The 12,338-nt window shown below is 41.7% G+C and overlaps 1 protein-coding gene across 1 annotated transcript in view; it reads right to left on the reverse strand.

The window, feature by feature from the left end:
* The window catches only part of GALNT11 (polypeptide N-acetylgalactosaminyltransferase 11), a 319,722-nt gene extending 307,612 nt beyond the window's left edge, over positions 1 to 12,110 (reverse strand). The window contains exon 1 of the mRNA XM_085632014.1: positions 11,936 to 12,110. The gene's annotated coding sequence lies outside the window, so the exon portion shown is untranslated. The remainder of the gene's footprint in view (positions 1 to 11,935) is intronic.
* Between the last annotated feature and the right edge of the window lie 228 nt (positions 12,111 to 12,338).

Below are 12,338 nucleotides of genomic sequence, written 5' to 3' on the forward strand. Positions count from 1 at the left end.
CATTTCAAAACTTTGTACATTTCAATAAATACCCTGTGAAGTCCCGGCACCATCTTTAAGAAAATAAAAGATGGCCCACCAGGAGTCACATTGATACAATTAAGGTAGTTCAATACTACAAGTTAGGGGGTACAATGTCCAACCTTCCAAGAGCGGGCCTGACTAAATTTAAAAAACACACATGACCTCGTAGAAAATTCATAACCACTACAAGTAAGACCCCGAAAGCCTTTTGAGGGAAAAATGCTCTGGTCCTGATTCAATAATATGTCAACACGCCAAAAGCGACAAAGAAAAATTCAAAAATGTATGATTTAGTGATGATTTTCCAAAGTTATAAATAACCAAGCACTGACCAGTTGTTTCCTTGGTCTGCAGAACTTAAACAATATCGTCAGTGATGGGTACCACTTGTGCAAAGGGTGTGATTGAAGAACCATCAGAGATGTGCTCAGGGAAAAGCAATTGCTGGAGTTTGGAACCTGGATGAGTAATAAAGAGGCCTTTACATTTTGTTTTTATCTCGTCCTATTTGCTGTGCATTCAAAGGCAGAGGTCAAACGTCACCCTTTATCTTCTGACAAATTGCTGAATATTATTTTAACATTGAGACAGGTGCTTACCTTTCATTCTCTGTTTGCAAAGTGAATTTTGTAAAGTGAATAATGTAACAGTCTAATGTTAAAAAAAACAGCATCCTTCAGCCTTTCCTCTAACACACAACAACATTTAAATACCTATAAATGAACTGTACAAATATTTCAAAATATGTCAGCACGTAGGAAACCACAAATTAAGCACTTTTTTTGGTAATTCTAAACTGCGATGGAAACAAAGATTTTAATAGGATCAAACCAATTCAAGACACTTTACTTGGTGATTCCCAAATGACAAATATTCTCTGAAATCCGATTAACGCACATTATTGTTTGTGGCTATATAGTTTTATCAGTAACACTGTTCATAATTAATGGTCATTCCAATAAAAAAAAGTGCTAACGGTAAATGACAATAAGCTACCTAAGACAATAAGATGCTTTCGTAATATGCATTTATGACAGTGTAATCCAAAATTACCACACCCTTATTGCTCTCTTGCTGAATGGGCATGGCTTATTTACTACACTTGTTCTTTGTACAAAACGTGGACTTTTCACAGTCCCTCAGAGTTCAGTGATGTACTATTAATGGCAGCATCCCCACTTTGAAAATTGTTCCAGCACCACTGAAGAAAATGAAAGCTTATAAACACATATCATGTATTTCTCACTCTCTTCTGCAACTGTGGACTAGGACAGTGGAGGAAGCCAGGTGTTACAGTTGTAGAAAGTGTTGGACAATGCAGCATTAAATTGCTGATTTTCATGCAGGTTGTGCATCATGTCAAGCAAGAAAAAACGAAACCACAGATATTCCTGTAAATCTAAGATTTCCTGACCCTGCACATGCAAAATCTTTGCAGTGCCGAGATTCTACACACATAGGGTTAGGGAAAACAGGCACACACCAAGAAGGAATATGGCTAAAGTAACTAGACTTTTATCTCTACAGCGTATAGGTAAACGACACAAATACGCCACATATCCTTGAATTTATGACATTCTTTGTGACTCGGATGACTCTTTACATATAAACCACGCATTGATCGATCAGATGATGGAGTAAAAACCGTTTAGATGTCAAGGGTCCACCTTTGTACAATATGACGAACCCTTGTGCCAAGTACTTTATTAAACACCAGGTACCTCTATAGACATACAGGAGGTTGGGTCACACATACATTTTCACTGACAGATGCAAGTGTTAAATCTCAGACAGGGCCACATACATTTACGTAAGCAGAGAGAAAGAAATAGAGATATAGAAAGAGAGAGAGAGAAAGAGATAGAGAGATAGCAAGACAGATAGAAATATGGATATTGCGAGATAGACAGATAGATACATAGATAGAAAAAATCCGTAAGGCGTTTTACAAGTCATGCAAGTCCTTCCTGGAAGAGCTATCAAGGCTTCTTGGAGTGGAGCTTAATGGGCAGCTACCTTCCTCACTGAGTGACTACGTGCCATCCATGGGGTTAATTCAATTCAATTATGTTTATTTGAACTTAACAAGTCCACAAAAACAATTACCATCCAAATTGTCTCTTCATAAAAAATAAAATACAGTAGAAACACCATTTTAATAAACAAGTCCATAATACAGCTAAATGTTAAACCCAAATCTTCTGACAACCTTTCAAAAATGAACCAGCCCCTATTGCTGCCCTTGCTGAATTTAATGCGTTTATGAATGTAGGAGCAGCTGCAACTGTAAGAAGACTGTTCTCAATAAAAAGAGATTTTAAATACTCAAACCAGTAAAGGATTAAAACCAGAGTATAATAACATAATGTATACTAAAAGTCTCTGTGTTGAACAGGGATACTTAACTAAACGATACACTCTAATCTCAGTGTGTTGTTTATGTTGGAAAAATGATGAGTTCTCACGCATATTGAGGCAGGGAACACGTCAAATAAAAAGAAATAACAAAAGTGTACTTGACTCTTTGAAAGTAGTTCAGACACTTTTGGTTTACTATATTTTCAAGATCCGCGTTAAAGGACAATTCTTCTGCCCTGGACTTACATAGCCCTATAGATTCTGTCACCTAGTCTACGTTTAGCAAATTATCGAAATGTACAATTACTTCTTACTTAAAACACAGTTAGACTAAACGGGCTCTTTTCTAGACTGCAAACAATGACTCACTTTTACAAGGACCAGAGATTAATCTGCAGCAAGTCCCTGGCACTTAAGGGGACTATTCTGTGTGTGGTTGTGCTCTTTCTGAAAGGGGCGAAGGCACTAACTCACAGTGAAGTTAGTCAATGGCTGAAGTGAGCTAACCCATTGCCCCATGCTGTATGCTGCAGTGGTAAGTATGATATTGTACATATGATTTTAGAAAAATCAAAGGGTCTTGTCTAAGACCAGCCATAAAAATAATAAGCAAGAGTTGAAGAAGTTTCAGGAAGCATAACAAGACTATAATATTCTACTCTGACCAAGAGTGAGTTATTCTTGCAAATCATGAACAAAGCTAATATGATGCACCCCCAGCCCCCCAATTATATGTTACAACTTCAAGGTTAACAATTTACGCTGCCATAAGACCACATCAAAGTGCTACTAAGTGACATGATAAAGTAACAGATTGAATATGCAAGGAGGCATTATATAACTGAGTTACACAACTCTTAAAATGTACAAGATAGGGTAAGATATTGTATGTAACTCTAAAATGACAACTGACATTTACCTTCTCAAGTTACCCAATAGGTGATTTGAAGTTAGTAAACATACTATATTTTTTATAAAGAGGAGGACAGGCCTCTGAAAGATGCAGATGTGTCCTATGAATTTAGCTTTCTATTAGTGGCACTGTGGCAGCTAGATTTCATCCACGTTGCTGATTATAACAATATGTGAGTTGTAATGTCATCAAAAGAAGATGATATGTGCGATACAGAACCCCTTGCAGTACATTATAAGGATATTGCAAATCATCTAGAACAGCGATTCTTAACCTTTTGACTTCTGTGACCCCCATTTAATCATTACTAGAATCTGGGTACCCCCACTGAATCATTATTAGAATCCAGGGACCCTACTGGAGTTATTACTGGATGCCTGGGACACCTGCCTAAGTAATTTTGATGATCTGAACTGCAAAACAAAAATACAGACACAAGCATTCAAACAATTCACAAATGGGGAAATACTCTATTTAATTCACAAACATTTAAAACAAAAAAATCAAAATATAAATTGTAACAGGAAGATTGGTGGTTCTCTAAATTCATTTGAGGCCACTCATCAGCCATAATATATTCCATTTGATACACTTGCACATTTCCTAAAAATCAATCTTAAAATACCAACCACATTTCTACCCTTCAATTTCAAATTCCTTCATATTTACATCTTAAGATTTTCTATTTTACATTTTGCTTACTTATATACACTTTATTAATCTGCAAATAATATTTGATTTTCTAAGCAGTCACAGACCCCATGAATAGGCATCGCGGACCCCCAGGGGTCCCCGGACCACAGGTTAAGAACCAATGTTCTAGAGGTTCCTTTATAAATTCAAAGCATTTGAGGTGACTTGTAATACCCTTATTGTGTAATGGTAGAGGGTACTGTATTACTCAGAATACCCATGCACACCAATTACTATCCCCCAAACCATCTTTAAAATCCTAGCTTGCCTATCAAGTCTGATGAAAGAGATACTACTGTTGCAAATATGCCGAATAAATGCGTATTCTGGACTCTGGCACAGCATCTTGAAGCTTGCCAGGTCTAGCTAGTGCTTTATAAAACATTGCTAAAATATGAAAAAATAAATAAAACAAAACACAGGATAAAGTGTGTATTAGTATTATAAGTCTCTGCGTAATTTACAAGTTAAGGGAACGTGAGTCCATATACATACATTTTTTTTTTTTAATGCAGACTACCAAGGCACGAAAAAAGGCATGGCATGTACACCACATAGAAAGGTTTGGAGCCACAGTACAGCTTAGTAGCAAATGTCAAGATTTGATCAGTTAGTCCAAGGGATACTAAGAATTTGCGAAGATTTGTGGTCAAAAGTCTATAATTTTACCACTTATCAAATAATGGCACCAACTTTGGGTTCAGGGAAACCCCAGTTGCCAGAGACCACCACACAGGCTGCAACTGGTCAAAAGCAAGTAGATTCAACTTCACAAACCGTGCCTACCTTGCCACCGAACTCCTGCCCTTTAGCGTAAATTCTCCAGTCACTGTTCAATCCACCCTTTGAAACCAACTTCCAAAATGTTATCACTCCCCAGTGTAATAATCCTGGAAACCATTAATTTTCATTAATGCCAAGTCTTGTGCTATTTAATGTTAATGGTGCTCTTGATTTGCTCTTAGAATCACTGGAGCAACTCACCCTTAGTGTGCAGGAGGAGCAAATATAGCCAGAAAAACATATAATATTTGGACCTAAGCATGCAAATATAACGTTTTTATGTTTATGTAGCATAAGGAATTTATGTTCCATGCCCTCTGAAATGTGAAATTCCTATTCTAAATGTTCTTATACCTGCTTAGGCCATAATATGCTGTACACATAACTCCTGCTTGTTTTCTCACCATTCATTACTTTCAACCACCTTCACAGAAGCTCGCATTCCATGCTCGAATCAAATGGTGGATGATCGGAAGCACCATATTGAATGCGGGCTCAGTTGATTTTTACCAGGCCTGGGCGTAGTTTTGCTACGCGGAACTCCGCAAAGTTACAAAAAACTCTGCGAAGTACCGCGAGTGGCGGAGTGCAATGAAAACTGTAGTTTGTGCTGGTATTCCTGCCGCTCGGGTGGAAATTCTACCCAAGCGGCAGCCCGCGTTCGCAAACTTACCGTTCACGATCGCAAACTTACGTTTCGCGATCGCGAGTGGGGAAAAAACTCCGCTGCACATCGCTCCGCGGAGTTTTCTGCACTCTGCGAGTTCCGCGGAGTGCAGAAAACTCCGCAAACTCCGAGAACGGAGCGAAGTTAACCGACCAAGCCTAAATTTTACCCATCTGGAAATTACAAAATACGCAACTTTCTTTCTTTATATGATACTTCTCTACTCTTTTACTTGACTGTTAGCACTTGAAATGGAAAAATCGACGTTTCTGAGAAGTGCCGGTACTTTCCAATTAAAAGTATTGCATTTCTCTTGAAAAGTGCCGGTACTCTCCCTCTCAAAATAAAAAAGTGCCAGTACACATTTCATTTCATTAAACTTTATTCGGTTTTACAATGTGAAAACCATAAAAGTCACAATGTATATACACATCCCATAAAAAAAGTACATTAAAATAATTTACAGTCCATAGCCATAAAAGATTACAAATAAAATATGGCAGGTACAATAAGTACGTTTCTGTGCTAAAAATAGAGAACACATAAGAGGTATACCTTAAAACTATGAGTACCTCCTCCCCCTGAAATAACTAATATTCCAGGCAGGCCCTGGTTCTCACCAAAGATTTCAGAAAGCCTACAATAAAGATTATACAGTCTGGTTTCAACAGCTGTAAATATAAAAGTGCTGGGCGAACCTGGTTAAAATTAAGCTTCTTTAAGAGGGGGAGTAAAAAATGTCTCTGAGGTACTTCATAGAATTTACAGAGGAACATAAAGTGTAGCAGGTCCTGTGGAGACAGGTTGTCGCAACCACAGGGTGCTAACACCTGTACTCCGTAACGGCCCATTTAAAGCACTGCTGGCTGTCTTTAATCCTGTAATCCTCACAATGTAATCTAGCACACGCCTCCGGTTAGTATCATGATGGAAAATTGCTTGTATGTAGCAGAATTTTTTTTATGTATAGCGCTCCGACTCTTTTCTAGCTTGTATTCGCTATATAAAACCACAAAGCGAAAAATAAATTAGCCACCGGGTACCAGAGGCGCAACTAGAGTCAAATTTCGGGGGGGGGAGGGGGGGCTGAAGCCCTTTGAGTCCAATGGGTGTTGCGCGCCTGCCGGGTACCCTCCCTGTAGCATGCGACCAGGCCATTTTCCACTCCAGCGATCCTACTCTGCTAATGATGTCATGGTTAAAGTGCGCGACAGCTGCTGGAGATGGAACTGCAAAATATCACAAAAACGCATCCGAGTCCAGCTGGCCTAGGCGTGCTGAATGTTAGAATGAGGATTCAGGAATGAAAACCGAAGCTGCTAGCTGCTATAACATGTTTAACGTAGAGCTGGGCAAGCCACTGAAGGCTCGTGCGCGATGACGGACTACGGTGCAACCCGAGGTTCTCTAGTAACTGCGAGCCCAAAAGGAGTCAAGCCTTTGTATGCCTTCTTCTGCCTCCCATGACTCCCCTCCTCACTCTCAGATTAAAAGGTCAAGCTGCAGCAATTAAAGGTGGCAAAGGTTATATAGATTAGTCTTTTGACGTCATTTGCAGCTCTCCGGGCCCCTAGAGAGTGTGGGCTTTCTGAAACACCGGAAGTGTCCAGCCAAGTGATACAGAGCAGATAGGACATGCGCTTGCTCTTGCTTTAGGCCTTCCATTGATATGTTTATGACCGGGTTACCATAAACAGATGACCTGCACTTTGCATGTGCTTGATGGAGACCTATGAACTTGGGGGGATCCCCTGTGGGCTGCTTTGCTAATCTTGTAAATTGCCATCGCTTAGGTGTTGAGCAGCTCCTAATGGTGTGTTTCTGTGAAGGCAAAGGAAGCCAAGGATACCAACACAAGCTAAAATGCATGTGCACTGCCTCCCCTTATGGATTTTCACATATCTAGGGCTTGATTACGAATCGGTCTGTGTATTTCTGACCCGTGCGAAAAAACCCGTTTATGCACTGGTGGGAATTACAAGTTGAAAGGTATTTAATGTTTCTTATAATTATCAGATGTGATAAATAACTCAACTTTCCTTAAATTTTGGCAGGTCAAACCTGTCGAAATTTAACAGTGGGAAAGCATATGGTATTTACCGTATCATTGGAATTTTGGTGCATTAAACAATAAAATCTGCACGTTAGTGCCTACAAACTCACAATGGCTGCTATTTTCGCAGCAGATAACTAACATACCCCCTGGTATTGTTATTCATCAATATCAGGTGCGATAATTAACACCTATACTCGTTATAAGGCCCCTAGTGTTAAATTGATTCAACAGGGCAAATTTTATGTTAACTGGAAATTGAAGACAAAATCCACTTAGAGGTCTAATTGCTCAATTTATAACAAAAAAACCTTTGTTTCAAATCCCCCACTTCCTCACTTGACCAAAGTATGTGAGCCTAGGCAAATCTTTTTATTTCACAGTGCTTCACTGTCTTGGAGCGCCAGTTTGGAAATAATCTGTTCAGGGTGTGTGCTATACAAACAGCTCCATTTATATATTGTTGAATAAGCAAAAATGAAGCTTCCCATGTAATGACATCGCCCACATACAGTCTACATGACAAAGCCATTTCTTGGTTCTCTTGTGGCATTATCATCAGGGTATTTGGGTCTTCTTGAAAGGTTGGAAAACAATTAATTTCAATAAATCTTCCTAAAAACAAAACACTAATGTTAAAAAAAAAATAATAAAAAAAAAAAAAAGTAGTATCTTTATCACATTTTTACCTGATTTTGTTAGATGATTGACAAACAAAATCTTTTTATAGCTCAGCTCGTGCTAGGGCTTTAGAGACAGGCCAAACCCCTGGCTTGACTGTGGCCAGGCTCGGTCTATGTATTTGCTGGCTCGCCCACCTCTATGTTTTCTTTCACTTTGGAAGGTAGGTGCGAGTTGAATATAGGCTTGTGACTCAAAATACATCCAGCAACCCCAATAAATGAATGTCAACCCAGATACTCACATTTATTTAAAAAGTAGTATTTATATACAAACTCAAAAGTGACATATGACATGCACAAACAATATACACAGCCCGACTAAAGTTGTCTGTCCAGCACTGTCCAGGCAGAGGCCTCAATCCCATTTCCCTGTCCACTGGCAGTGGTTAGTCCTCATTTATGATACTTAACTTTAGGTTAGTCTCCGTTACGAGTTCATATCTAAGAAGTCCCACTATGTTTTTTTAGAAGTCAAAGTGTTCTAGTGCTATAGCTCTATGAAGAAGAGCAAGGTCCCCCTGGGCTGGTCATCTGCAGTGCTCCTTTGGATGATGTGGTAAGTTTCTCTGATCCCGCTGGTAGATCGAGTGCAGTCACTCGGCTTCAACCAGGGCTGTGGACGCATAGGTCAGAACCCGCTGATTCCTCTGGGGGTCACACTAACTCACCAATAGCCCTTCTTCTTACCACATGGTGCACCAGAACAACAGCCCTTGCTCTTCACGGCGGCTGCCTCTGGTATGTGGGGTCGGCAACTTTAGTCCACACACAGGCAATGGCCAGATCGGTGCAACAGCAGTTTATCTTGCACCTTGTTATGGAGTACCACTCACCAGGATACCCCACTGGACCTTGCTCCCTCCAGGAGCTCTCCTCCTCTGCACAGGGTCCTCTTGTCTCAGCAGTCAGGCAGACACTGATACTCCAAGCTTGGTGGTTTTGATTTCCCTGGGTGATGTCCCCTCTCCCATGTGGGAGACTGGCAGATCTTGCTGTCCAGTCCTGCTCACCCAAGGCAGAAATGTTGCTGAGTTTCTCCAAGCCCATGAACAGTCCAGGATAGCAGCTTGACAGTTAACAATTTAGGAGCTTCCAGCTCCCCTTTTAATAATCCATTTCCAGACACACATGATTTAGGCCCAGATTTGCTAATATTTTGCATCGTAGTTGTGCTACTTTTTGGTGCAGCGACAACGTAAAATGCTAGTCGAGATTTACAAATCAATTTGTGTCACTTTGTAAAAAAACGTATTGCAGCGCCTTTGCATCGGGTAGGCATTACAGGAGTTGAGCACGGGCATTTCCATGTATTCACCCATGCATTCTGACGAAAACCCAGATTTACTAAAGGCAGTAAACCTGGGTTTGTGCCAAAATGGTGCGCCTACCCAATAGAATATCTTAAGGTCTCCTCTTTGCAAGTGTGCTGCAGTCTGCAACACACATAGAAAGAGGAATAAGCCTCTAAGGATTGCTTGTGTGTAGGAAGGTATGACTTTCCTGTGCAAAACAATCCTACCACGGTGCCAAGGTGCCTGCATTGCTTTAGTCTGCCTAAAGAACACCAGCACAATGAGAGATCACAAGTGTGCCATATCTTAGTGCATAAGATGCATTTCTGCTCTCTCACTTCCATGCAATGCAGAGCAGCAAGTTGCCTTGCTTGCTTTACAGGAAAGATGAGTAAATCCAGGCTGTAGAGTCTCATGCATTGAAGTTCGTGTTGCAGTGGGCGCTTCCTTTGAAATGCCCATTCCTCTCTCCTGTCCTCTGCCCAAGAAGTAGTCTGACACAACAGGAGCAACTCCAACCCAAATAGGTCCAGAACACAAGCCACTGGAGTTACTCGTGGATCAAACCTGAATGTCAGCCTCACTGATATATATCTATCAAAAGCTAATAAAGGCCCCCAGTATCATTCTTTATGATTCCCTTATCAGCCCCATCTCTTTCTTGAAGTGTGCCCAGGCCCCAATGAACAGTGACCTTTTCAGAATCACAGAGCCCTTTTGAAGCGTACAGGAGAGCATGGCTCTACCTTCCTCCAGTGTGTGTCCCATCGAGCTCTTGGAATATAGCAATCTACAAATCTGTCTGGGGGGCTCTTCCACATTCCTTCCTCAAGACCCTGGGCTTCCAATATGGAACACACAGATCTTCATGTATTATACCACTCACAGGTACACATACAACACAGCATGCACACATGTATGCGGGACTGCGCAACTTAATATCATATAGGCCAGGAATGAGTTAAGCCACAGCAGCCGAACTTTACATGAGTGGGCTGCTAGACCCCACTCCAGTTACACTGGTGAAAAGGCATGCTAACAATACTGATCATCTTTACTAAAACACTGTATGCTGCAGTAGCTCTTTACCACTTATAAGGTTAGCACTTTGGGCAAACCTCCCAGACTAAGCAAGACTGCAATTCGTGAGACAGGCCTAGGTCATAGCGCACACGCATGTTTGAAGATAGCTCATAACCAAAAATTGGCACTAGGGATCTAGATATTGTTGCAGCTTGGGCACTCAGGCCAGGGGATCACATCTGTCACCATGCGAAAGACTTTTCCATCCCAACAACATTTCACAATGACAATCGGATATGGGGTGATATTTACAAAGCACACCCCAGCAGATCTAATCATCACTCCTCCCTTCAACCTGTGACTGCTCAGGGCCATAAACCTTAAACAAAATATCTCAGAATTGACATCCCAATGCAGTAACCGGCCAAGTGGACGATGATCATAAGAAATACCATAAAGGGACCTGCAGTGCTGTTCAAAGCTGCCTTACAAAAAACCCCAAACTGCGCATCTTTCTCTTACACATCTTCATTCATCAACCTGCTAAGGACTGTGCCCCAGAAGACGATAACTGCTCCACGCTGGTCATCACGCATGATAAACACTTCCCACATAGGATCAGAATAAAGTCAACAAGCCTTACATGGTGTAGACAGCTACCCACGTAGGTAAGCGATTCAGCACCCTGCAAAAGGCTACATGTTGCAAAAGAATACATTGTCTGTGTATATCCAAGTGCTTTTCTGTACCTGTTGCTGCACGTATTTGAGGGCATGTGTTTGCCAGTCCCCCCTATTCTACTGGCACTGTGGATCACCACTTGAGACTTGACAGTGTCTGATCTTATCTACTCCTACCACACCTCCTCTGCTCTGTGCTGAGAACACTGAAATGATGCATACACATGGCCTGAGTGTCCTTGTGCAACTACCGATGTGTTGTTTCTCCTTGTGTCAGTTGCCAGCTTGTAAAGCGGTCCCTGTTGTTCCCCCTTTTGTAGTCTCTCCCAGTTGTTTCCCCGTGGGTCACCTCCTGTCTCCCTTTGCAGGTCTCCGCTTGTGATACTGCCCATGTGAGCATGCCTGTGCCCGTTTCTGCATGCTCCTGGTGCCTGTGTCCACCCCCCTGTGCGGTTATCTGAATGTGTATCTGCCTATAGCTCTGTCGCCTCACGGTAGCAGTGCCCGCCTGCTGTCTATGCGTGCCACCCTGCACCAGCATCTGCCAGTGCCGCATACCCGTATCCGCCTCTGCATAGCCCGGTGCTGTTATCCCGTGGATCTGTCTGTGCTACTGTCTGTCTCTGTGCCTCTACTTTCAAAAGACAGGGCCTGTGCTGCCCTTCCTGCAACCCTGTGTGCCGCCTACGTTGCACTCTGTGTCCCGCCTGAAGAACTGCAGTGCACGAGGGTTTTCCGATGGCATGTCAATGAAAGCACCACTTACCCGCAGATAAGCACCCTGGCAGGATTTGTCACCCTCCTCAGACTGGCAACATTACGCATCCACCAGGGCTCGCTGCGCCAGGTGCCCGCACCTAGCAGTGTTGACCGACAAACACTCTACATGGCAGTAAGCAGACTGCGCTGCTTGCAGACTTGAGTGGGAAAAGGAGCTCAACAGCCCATGAAAAGATGCCCCAAACAAAATACACCCACAAAACGACAACGAATGCCTAAGAGAATGTCAGACACCGTTTACACGGACTACAGAATTAGTTTTCAATGTGTACTACTTGTATTAAAAAAACAAGTAAAACAATGGAAATTACGAGCATTTTCATTGAATGTTCTCTCTGGCATAACCTCAATTAATATGTCTTATTGTATTGTAGCTGTTATTGCACCCA

The sequence above is a fragment of the Triturus cristatus genome, chromosome 10 (assembly GCF_964204655.1).
Source record: "Triturus cristatus chromosome 10, aTriCri1.1, whole genome shotgun sequence".
NCBI lineage: Eukaryota > Metazoa > Chordata > Amphibia > Caudata > Salamandridae > Triturus > Triturus cristatus.